This window comes from Nicotiana tabacum, chromosome 9, assembly GCF_000715075.1.
Source record: "Nicotiana tabacum cultivar K326 chromosome 9, ASM71507v2, whole genome shotgun sequence".
In the NCBI taxonomy this organism is placed as follows: domain Eukaryota; kingdom Viridiplantae; phylum Streptophyta; class Magnoliopsida; order Solanales; family Solanaceae; genus Nicotiana; species Nicotiana tabacum.
Window position 1 is genome coordinate 4,920,199 of NC_134088.1, and position 10,859 is coordinate 4,931,057.

The window sequence follows — 10,859 nt, forward strand, 5'->3', positions numbered from 1 at the left end:
TTTCAGCATGACTAAAGAACCTTTAGTCACCTTTATAGTTCCTGCTTTGCTCATGTACCTGTAGCCTTGTTCATCCAGAGTACTCAGGGAGATCAAATTCTTCTTCAGATCAGGAACATGACGGACTTGTGTAATAGTCCTCACGACTCCATCATGGCAGTGAACCCGAACTGAGCCAATGCCAACTATTGCACAAGTTGCATTATTGCCCATTACTACGGTTCCTCCACTTTTCTCATAGCTGCTAAACCAGTCTTTTCGGAACGTCATATGCAGAGTGCAAGCAGAGTCTAACACCCATTTGTTTCCATAACTACTATTATTATTACACGATGTTGTTAGTACATAATCATTATCAAAATCATGTACCTGTTCAACGGTAGATGCACTCGCCTTTTCCTTGGACTTTGACATTGGGTAATCTCGTTCAAAATGCCCCTTCTTTCCACAACCCCAACACTCTGTATTCTTCTTGTTCACACGAGACTTTGATCTGTGCTTTGATTTGATCTTTCCCTGTTGGCTAGTCCAGCCTCTCACAAAGAGCCCACTTGCATGGTCATCTCTACCTCCTTCCATATGCCTTTGCACATCACTAGAGTTAAGTGCATGCCGCACTTGCTCAAGCTAAATAGGTTCCTTGCTATACATCATTGAATTCTCAATATCACGATATCATAAGTCAATGAAAATAGCAAAGCACATGCAAGCGTCTCCTCCTCCTTTTTAATTCCTGCAATCTGTAAGTCCATAACAAGTTTATTAAACGCATCTAAATGATCTTGTAACGAAGTACCTGACCCCATCTTAAATGTGTGAAGATGCCGTTGTAATAACATCCTTGTTGTCACTGATCGGTCTTGGTGTAGCCCTTCTAGCTTTTCGCATAACTGTTTGGTCGTCTCTTCGGTACCCATACTCACTTCACAAAGTACGTTAGGTGCAAGGGATAGTTGGATTGCAATCAATGCATCCCCTTCAATCTTCTCCTTGTCGGGAGTTGATATATCCTTAGGATACTTTCCGTCAATAGCATGGATTGAACCTTCCCTCCACAGTAACGCCATCATCTGGATCTTCCAGATATTGAAGTTGTTGCGTCCACTGAATCTATCAATTTCAAACTTCATGGAACTCATCTTTGCTTGTTCTTCCTCCTTGGATCGTTAAAGAATCATGTCGTTCTGATACCAATTGTTAGCTGAAACATAAAAGAAAGAACACATGATTTAACGTGGTTCAGATCAAAATAATTCTATGTCCACCAGAGAACAGTTGCATTTTTATTATTAACAAAGGAAGGAGAGAGTTCCCAATTATACTTAAGAGAATTTCTCTTTTAACTCTCTACTCACTACAATGTATTGTATTAATATTTAGGATGGTTTCTACAAATGAAGGAGTGCATCTATTTATAGAAGTAAAGACCTCCTCTTAATGTCATTGGTGACATCAAACTAACTCCTCTTGATGTCATGGGCGACATCAAAGGAGGAAGCTTCCTCCTAGCATCCACACCAACTTTTTCCATCAACTCTTCCAATTGGCATGCCATTATTGACTAAACATAAACCAACACTTTCAATAATAATAACCCAGTAGAATCTCACTAGTAGGGTTTGAGTAGGCTAGAATGTACGCAAACCTTACCCCTATCCGAAAGGGGTAGATTGATAATCATAAAGTTACATAATCTTGATCACATCAAAGGATATTAAATATGTTAATTAAAAGATATAATTAACTTTCGTTCTTTGTACTTACTTTTTCTCCTTAATTGCGAAAGATAAACCTATATAAAGACAGAATCTTACAGCTCTTCTCTTGTATGAACCAATTACCTTTCCAAAGCAATCTGGAAAATGAAACTCATCATTAGAAAGAGAAGAGGAATATTATGGAAAGAATGAGTACATAATCTTCGGTGATTTATAAAGATAAAGATTAATAGTTGGTAAAAGACAGAAAAAGGAGAGAACAGAGAATTCTGACATACAATAAAGTATCACCTTTTTTCAACAACCTATATATTTTGTGTTTCTATTTATCATTTCAACACCACCTGAGTTACAATCTCTGCTTAGTATGACTAATAAACTCAATGCTTTCTTCAGCAGTGGAAGGGAAAGTAATAGCTGCGTGCCTGTAGTATCAATAGAGTCGAGGTAAAGGTTCTTGACTTTGTTTTATACACCAACATTTCCATTAGGAAAACAAATCTTAATAACAGTTTCATTCAAAGAGGAAAAGCTTGTGTGCTATCGTATTTAAGTTATCTTCTAATAGTTTACCAAATTTAAAGGGAAAGTAGGGAACTTAAAAGAATTAAAGATTGAGTAGAACGGGACATATAAAAGAGAAAGTGGGTCGAGTGAATTAAGATATGAAAGAACACAAGTTTAAGAATTTTTCCTTGGGACTCTAAATATTGCAATTTTGCACACTTGCATATATACTACAGAACCATAAAATTAAAATACTGCTACCTGACAACAGGCGTGATCTTCTATAATTGTAGTATGACTTGATACATATATAACGTAATATACATGTAAAGAAAGAGGGAGGTAGATTTGTTAACATCTGCCGATATTTGTAGACATAGGATGAAGACAGGTAAGGGGTGTTGCAGAAGCCAAATGTATATAGTGTGAATGAGTCACAATTATTATATCCAAAATTATGACAGCCATCAAATAATAAATAAGACAATAAAGCAACAATAAAAGGAACACCAGAATTTACGAGGTTCGGCCAATTTTTCCTACTTCCTCGGACACAACCAATATTTTATTCCACTCCAAAAATACAAGTGAAATAATACTAAAGAGAGAAGATACAAATGTCTTAAGAAGATAAAAAGGCAAATGAGAGGTGTGTTTAAATCTTAAACATTATGCCTCCTTTTATAAGGGAAAAATCCCAACAATTTTTCTCCCCAACCGATGTAGGAGTTTGACAACTTCAACAAATCTCCACCTTGGCAAAATTCTACATCTTCAATTTTCTCTTAATAACAAATTTTGGTTGTGTCTTCATCTTCAATCTTCAGTGTTCAACAATGTTGGTCAAATCCAAACAACGTTGAAACTTGACCGCAGTCACCACTTTTGTCAGCATATCAGCAGGATTCTCTGTAGTATGAATTTTCTTCACCGTGACTCCACTTTTTTCTATGATTTCTCGTACGAAATGATACCGAACATCAATGTGTTTCGTCCTTGCATGATAAACTTGGTTCTTCGCTAATTGAATAGCACTTTGACTATCACAAAAAATTGTGATACCTTTTTGTTCAACACCAAGCTCCTTTAGCAATCCTTGAAGCCAAATTGCTTCCTTCACAGCCTTTGTAATAGCCATATACTCTGCCTTTGTTGTAGACAAAGCAACTGTTGACTGCAAAGTAGACTTCCAACTAATTGGTGCCTTTGCAAAAGTAAACACATAACCAGTAGTTGATCTTCGTTTGTCCAGGTCACCCGCAAAATCGTAGAATCCACTTCACAATTTGCCAATGCTCCTTTCCGGGATTATGCATATATTTGCTAATAACTCCAACAGCTTGTGAAATGTCAGGCCTCGTACAGACCATTGCATACATCAAGCTACCAACAACATTTGCGTATGGTACCTTTGACATATACTCTCGTTCAGCTTCATCCTTTGGCGACATAGTAGTACTTAGCTTAAAATGGGGAGCAAGTGGAGTACTAACTGGCTTAGTCTTCTTATCTATGCCAAAATGTTGTAGTACTCTTATCAAATATTCTTTCAGAGATAAACAGAGTTTCTTTGAACGTCTATCTCTTACTATCTCCATGCTAAGAATTTTCTTTGCCTCACCCAGATCCTTCATCTCGAACTCCTTCTTCAGTTAAATCTTCAACTTATCAATTTCTTCCGAATTCTTGGAAGCTATCAACATATCATCAACATATAGGAGAAGATATATAAAGGAACCATCTTTAAGCTTGCGCAAATACACACAATGATCGTATTTGCTTCTCTTGTACCCTTACTGCAACATAAACTTGTCAAATCGCTTGTACCATTGTATAGAAGATTGTTTCAATCCGTACAACGATTTTTCAAGTTTTCACACCATATTTTCTTTTCCAGCAACTTTGAATCCTTCTGGCTGAGTCATGTAGATTTCCTCCTCCAAGTTTCCATGTAAAAACGCAGTTTTTACATCCATCTGAACTAGTTCCAAATTCAATTGTGTTACTAAAGCCAACATAATTCTAATGGTGGAATATTTTACAACTGGAGAAAACACTTCATTGTAATCAATTCCCTCCTTTTGAGCATATCCTTTGGCCACCAATCTTGCTTTGTAGCGAACACCTACTTGGTTAGGAAATCCTTCCTTCTTTGAAAATACCCATTTGCACCCAATTGCTTTCTTTCCCTTCGGGAGATTGGCCAATCTCCATGTATGATTCTGATGAAGGGACTGTATTTCATCATTCATGGCAATCCTCCACTTATCTTCTTCTGAACTTTGGACTGCATCTTTATAAGTGGTAGGAACATCATCAGCTACAATTGAGGTTGCACAAGCAACCGTCTCTATGAGACGAACAGGTTTCGTTATTGTCCTTTTTGGCCTGCTGGTTACTATTGATTCAAGTTGTTGTTGAGGTTCCTGAGTTGGAATCTCCTCTACTGGCTCTCCTTCCAGAGGATAATCTTCATTTGTTTCCTCCTCTGCTTCTTGTGTAGGAAAAATAAATTTTCCCTCAAACTCCACCTGCTTAGAAGCACCTTCATTTTGTTTGGTATCTTCTGTTACCTTATTTACCATAGCAGATTCATCAAAGGTAACATCCCTGCTGAATATTACTTTCTTTGTCATAGGACACCATAAGCGATATCCTTTGACTCCAGAAGTAATTCCCATAAAAATAGCCTTCTTTGCCCTTGGATCCAATTTTCTGTCACATGATAATATGCAGTTGAGCCAAACACGTGCAAAGAGTCATAATCTACAGCAGGCTTTCCATACCATTTTTCAAATGGTGTCTTGCCATCAATAGCAGCAGATGGTAGCAGCAGATGGTAGAAGATTAATGAGGTGGCATGCATATGTAATTGCCTCAGCCCAAAATTCTTTGCCCAAGCCAGCATTGGACAACATACATCGTACCTTCTCCAGCAAGGTCCGGTTCATACGTTCTGCCAGTCCATTCTGTTGTGGTGTATGTCTAACAGTGAAGTGTCAGACGATCCCATCATTTTCACAGACCTTATTGAAATGATCATTTTTGTATTCACCTTCATTGTCTATACGAATACACTTGATCCTCCTACCTGTTTGATTCTCCACCATCGTCTTCCATTTGAGAAAAATTCCCAGCACTTCATCTTTGCTTTTCATTGTATACACCTACACTCTTCGGGAAAAATCATCAACAAAGGTTACACAATAGTTCTTCCCACCCAATGAAGGTGTTTTGGAAGGACCCCAAACATCAGAGTGTATATAATCCAAAATGCCTTTAGTATTATGGATTGCTGTACCAAATTTAACCCTTGTTTGTTTCCCTTTGACACAATGCTCGCAAAACTCCAAGTTGCAAGTCTTTACCCCTTTTAACAATCCTTGATCTGATAGAGTCTTCAAGGATTTTCCTCCAGCATGTCCCAAGCGCATGTGTCATAGCCTGGTTGCTTCTGCCTCTTTGTCGTCACTGGACGTCACTGTCGTTATCCCAATAACTGTACTACCACGATAATGGTACATGTTATTGTTCTTCCGATTAGCCTTCATTACCACTAGTGCACCAGAGCATACTCTCATCACTCCATTTTCTGCAATGATTTTGAACCCTTTTGATTCTAGGGCTCCCACAGAGATGAGATTCTTCTTCAAATCCGGTACATATCGAACATCTGTTAATGTTCTGATCATTCCATCATGGTTCCTTAATCATATTGAACCAATGCCATATGAGGTAAGAGGGCTGTTATCCGCTGTGTGGACGACTCCATATTCTCCTTCTTGAAATTCCACGAACCAGTCCATATTGGGACATATATGGTAGCTACAAGCCGAGTCCATCAACCATATATCTGATGATATTGATGACTCTGTTGTAACTAATGAGAAGTCTGAATCATCACAATCAGCTACATTTGAATCCATAATGGCCTTTCCATTGTTATGTTTGACCTTATTCTTCAACTTTGGACAGTCTTTCTTCCAGTTCCCCTTTTCTCGACAAAAGGCACATTCATCTTTGCTGGGTTTAGATCTTGACTTGGATCTTCCCTTCTTTGTCCTCATTTGATTTTGAGGATGACCCCTCACAACCAGTGCCTCTCCTTCTCCGCTGTTTTTCTCCCTTTCTTTGTTCATAGCTGTACAAAGCCGAACAAACTTCTCTGAGAGAAACTTCATCATTTTCATGGAGTAGAGTAGTTTCAAGGTGCCCGTACTCATCAGGAAGTGACGCCAACAACATCAAGGCCAAGTCACCATCATCAAAAGTTGTATCCATATTTTGCAAATATGTGATCAACTTATTGAAACTGGTGATATGTTCATTCATCATGGTACCAGGAACATAGGTGAAGTGAAACAGTCTCTTCTTCATGTACAATTTATTTTGACTGTTTTTCTTCAAAAATTTATCCTCCAGTGCTTTCCATAATTTACTTGCAGAAGTTTCCTTTGTGTATGGATATTTCTGCTCTCTAGCAAGGTAGGATCGAATGGTACCGTAAACAACACGGTTGATAATTTTCCAATCTTCTTCTCCAATAACATCTGGTCTCTTTTCTTCAATGACAAGATCTAGCCCTTGTTGAAAAAGAACACCTAGAACCTCGCCTTGCCACATCCCAAAATGTTCGGACCCGTCAAAAATTTCTACCCCAAATTTCGCATTTGACACAATTCTTGTCATAAGCGAAGATGCCAATGATGACGTATTGTTGACACTTGATGTAGATTCTTCTTGTTTATTGTCTCCCATCTTTGACATAAATATTATTTAATAGCTGACGACACAAATCAAGATTATTTCCTTTCTGGTGTGGAAGATCAGACTAAGCTGCAATCACAGAGCATACTCAGACAGAACCTTGACTCAGTTACCAAGATAAATCTTTTCTGGTGTGGAAGATCAGACTATGCTGCAACCACAGAGCATACTTAGACAGTACCTTGGCTCTGATACCAATTGTTGCGGAAGTCAAATGTATATAGTGTGAATGAGTCACAACTACTATACCAAAAATTATGACAACCACCAAATAATAAATAAAATAATAAAGCAACAATAAAAGGAACACCAGAATTTACTAGGTTCGGCCAATTTTCCCAACTTCCTTGGAGACAACCAATATTTTATTCCACTCCAAAAATACAAGTGAAATAATATTAAAGAGAGAAGATACAAATGCCTTAAGAAGATAAGAAGGCATATGAGAGGTGTGTTTAAATCCTAAACATTAGGCCTCCTTTTATAAAGGAAAAATCCCAACAATTTTTCTCCCCAACCGATGTGGGAGTTTGACAACTTCAACCGGGGGTGCATGCAAATTGCATATCATGAGAAAGAAAACAATTTCTACATCACCACTGTAAATAAAGGACAGCAGATTGCATTCAAAGGATTGCAAACCAAAAATTTAATAAAAAAGGTTATGAAGAGTATTACCTGAGGAAAGGCTCATAGGTATCTTCATCTTCAAGACTGTTATCATGGAATAGCCTTGCTCTGTTCGGGTTAGCTGCCAAGAAATATTACATCATCCAACAACTGGGCTTTGTAACTTTCTGCCTTCTTGTCATAGCGTCTCAATAGCTGAAAATCTGTTCCTGTGATCAGCTTTGTGGCCATGTATGTCTCCCATGGGATATCCCTGCTCAAAACCTTAGGAAATAGAAAGACATAAAAATGTTATGAAACAATCAGCAGTGCCAAAAAAGACCCGGTTGATCACTTATCTTTTCAGGTTTTTTTCTTCCCCCCACCCCCTTTCCCCACAACCAAAAGAAATAAAGCCACAGTCCACAAAAGAAACTCCTGACGGTAATGAGTTCTTTCTCCTTTAAACACATGCCTTCAACTTCCAAAAATCAAAATACACACCTTAGCCAATCCAACAACATAAAAGGAAAAATTGGCAACCAAATGTATATTCGTCTATAATTTAATGCATGGAATTCTTTCCAATTAGCTTTTATTGATGTTGACAACTATTCTAAACTTTCTTGATAAGTAAATGGAAACAAGATGAAGCAACCAACTGATAAGACTAAGAGACCTAAATCCTGTGATGATTGTTCAGTATGAATTTCTTTTTAATTGATGAGTGATGCATGTTGACTATGATGGCAGCGAAACTCATAATCCAAGCTAGTTATCGGTCCAAAACTGTTCATTATTTTTTATGTGCTTGTGTATAATGTAGCTTCTTTATTGTGCTTATGCATGAAATTATTACCTGCTCTGTAGTAAGCTCAGCATTCTCCATTGGCATTGTGACTATGCTCTTCAAATCAGAAATCCTTTAGCCTCCGACAGATCTGAATTGTTTTTCCCTCTACCCTGTGTAGATTCCAAAGAAATACCTCAAAACCTGACAGGTTATAGGTGTTGAAGTTGTCAAACTCCCACGTCGGTTGGGGAGAAAAATTGTTGGGATTCTTCCCTCATAAAAGGGGCCTAATGTTTAGGATTTAAAAACACACATCTCATTTGCCTTCTTATCTTCTTAAGGCATTTGTATCTTCTCTCTTTAGTATTATTTCAATTGTATTTTTGGAGTGGAATAAAATATTGGTTGTGTCTGAGGAAGTAGGCAAAATTGGCCGAACCTCGTAAATTCTGGTGTTCCTTTTATTGTTGCTTTATTGTCTTATTTATTATTTGGTGGCTGCCATAATTTTTAGTATAGTAGTTGTGACTTATTCACACTATATACATTTGACTTCCGCAACAATAGGTTCCACACATTTACAAGATGCCAACTGGAAACAGGATATATTAATGTTTTACTACGAAGAAAAATGAATATTGCTACACATATGAAAAATGAAGCTGAAAAGATAACACCAAATTAAACTTTACTGTCAATAAATTAATGTCATCAATCTATCTTTTTTCAAGTCAATTGTGAGAAGGGAATTACTTGTAATTTGGACATTTGATCTAAGTACACTTCTAGCCTATCAAAAGGCAGTTAACAGTACATGAAACAAAACATGACTCAAATTCACTATGATGTAACTGACTTCAATTGGTTCCACCTAGGGCTGAAATTGAAGATTCGAGTGACTGAAGCTGAAGCATCTACTTTCAAAGTAACAGAAAGAAAATTAATGATACCTGTTATTAATTTTTTTTTAAAAAAAATAAAGAAAGAAAAAGCAATGATTGCAGTGGTAGATTCAAAGTGGAAAAGAGGATTCCTCACTTCTTGCTCTCATTCATCTCACACGACTTCTAAGTGATAAAAGAAAGAACCCATTACTTGATGTTTTGATCTCCTTTTTCGCGTATGTATAAGACCGAATCTGATTTCTGATAATGATTACTAATCCTTTAACTTTGAGGACTGATTGACTGATTTTATTTTGATAGTTTAAACCCATCGCTCTCTATTGAGTCCATAAAGTCCACATTACCAAAGTAATGACCAAATCTACCTCATTAGACTTGAAACTGGCTTGCACCAGCTTCATTACAGCCTTTAGGCAGTACTTTAAGTAGCACTGCCGAAGTAAATCAACCAAATACTTGAGGATCAATTCGAGCAGAAGATGTCTCCCTATTCCCTTATGTGGTAAAAGATATAATAATAGAACGGTTATCTCATCTACAAACATAGTTAAAAAATAGAATACAATGGAAGAAAAGATCCATCAACAAGATACCAACTATTTCCTCCGTTTCAATTTAAGTGGCTTAATTTCCATTTCAGTCTATTCCAAAAACAATGCAAGGCAAGGACAGCTCGGTGCACTAAACTCCTGCAATGTGCGGGGTTTGGGAAAGGGCCTGATTACAAGGGTCTATTGTACGTTGTCTTACCCTATATTTCTGCAAGAGATTGTTTCCACGGCTCGAACTCGTGCATCAACTTACTAGTTACGTCAAGGCTCCCCTTCTATTTCAAAAAGAATGCATCTTTCTATATTTAGTAAGTCTCCAATTCCAATACCCTACCTGGCTTGTTTAAGACCACAAGAATCAAAGGGGATATTGGTACATTACACAAATCTCTAATTTTAGGCTACAAAATTCAAAAGTCTCCCTTATTTTCTTAAATTTTGTACCTAGTCAAACTAAGACACTTAAATTAAAACGGAGGGAGTAGTTAGGATTAAGATAGACAATTCAGCAACTGAAAGGCTTGTGTCTTCATCTTCTGTTCTTTTGGAGTAAATGTGATGCTGTAAGCAATGTATAAGAAAAGTTAGACTAATTGAGTTCCATGCATCGTTAAAGGACTTCTCTAAATTTCTACTATTTCTTTCCTTCCTTTCTTCCTTCCTGAGCCGACCGTCTATCGGAAATAATTTTTTTATCTTTCCATGAGAGGTAAGGTCTGCGTACACACTACCCCTCCGGAATCCACTTGTGAAACTTCACTGGATTTGTTGTTGTTGTTGTTATCTCTCTATAGAAAGCACGACGTTGGTGCTTTTATAAATAAAATACATTAACTTCTCTCCCAACAAAAGAACCTAAAAGTGATAACGCACGGCATTCCAGATTGACAGCGCACAAATCAAAAAAGTTCAAGCAGAAAATTTCTGATTCAATCATGGAGATCGTCACATAAGTTTGAAGGAACGACTAAAGATGTAAGGTCAAAGCTTAGACAAAAACCACAAGATT

The 10,859-nt window shown here is 37.3% G+C and overlaps 1 long non-coding RNA gene across 1 annotated transcript; it reads right to left on the bottom strand.

Annotated features, from left to right (window-relative positions):
• Positions 1-1,722: 1,722 nt before the first annotated feature.
• LOC107766318 (uncharacterized) lies at positions 1,723-8,567 on the bottom strand. The gene is made up of 3 exons (XR_012695119.1): positions 8,461-8,567; positions 7,671-7,886; positions 1,723-1,855 (listed from the first exon to the last, which is right to left on the bottom strand). It is a non-coding gene; the product is annotated as an uncharacterized LOC107766318 (long non-coding RNA).
• Positions 8,568-10,859: the final 2,292 nt, after the last annotated feature.